This window comes from Asparagus officinalis, chromosome 4 (assembly GCF_001876935.1).
Source record: "Asparagus officinalis chromosome 4, Aspof.V1, whole genome shotgun sequence".
NCBI classification, from domain to species: domain Eukaryota; kingdom Viridiplantae; phylum Streptophyta; class Magnoliopsida; order Asparagales; family Asparagaceae; genus Asparagus; species Asparagus officinalis.
The window spans coordinates 137,568,800-137,569,035 of NC_033797.1; the positions used below are offsets into that span (position 1 = coordinate 137,568,800).

Sequence of the window (236 nt, forward strand, 5' to 3'; positions counted from 1 at the left end):
AATAACAAAGGCACTGCGGCCAAAAACAAAAAGTTCTTTTACCTGCAGGGGGGTGTCTATTCGTCAATAAATTAGCTTTCTCTGAGGATAAAACGGTAAAAGAGTCAACAAAATGTTACCCGGGGGGTCTGTCCGCATAACTTAAACTAGAGGGGTAGTAAGTTCAACACAACGATATTACAGGGGTCTATCTGCAATTAACCCAAAAAAAGACGATGACCAAAAGATATTGGCAG

At 40.7% G+C, this 236-nt stretch overlaps 1 protein-coding gene across 1 annotated transcript in view; it reads right to left on the reverse strand.

The window, feature by feature from the left end:
• The window catches only part of LOC109839502 (uncharacterized protein At1g04910), a 22,186-nt gene that overhangs the window by 950 nt on the left and 21,000 nt on the right, over window positions 1-236 (reverse strand). The window lies entirely within an intron of this gene.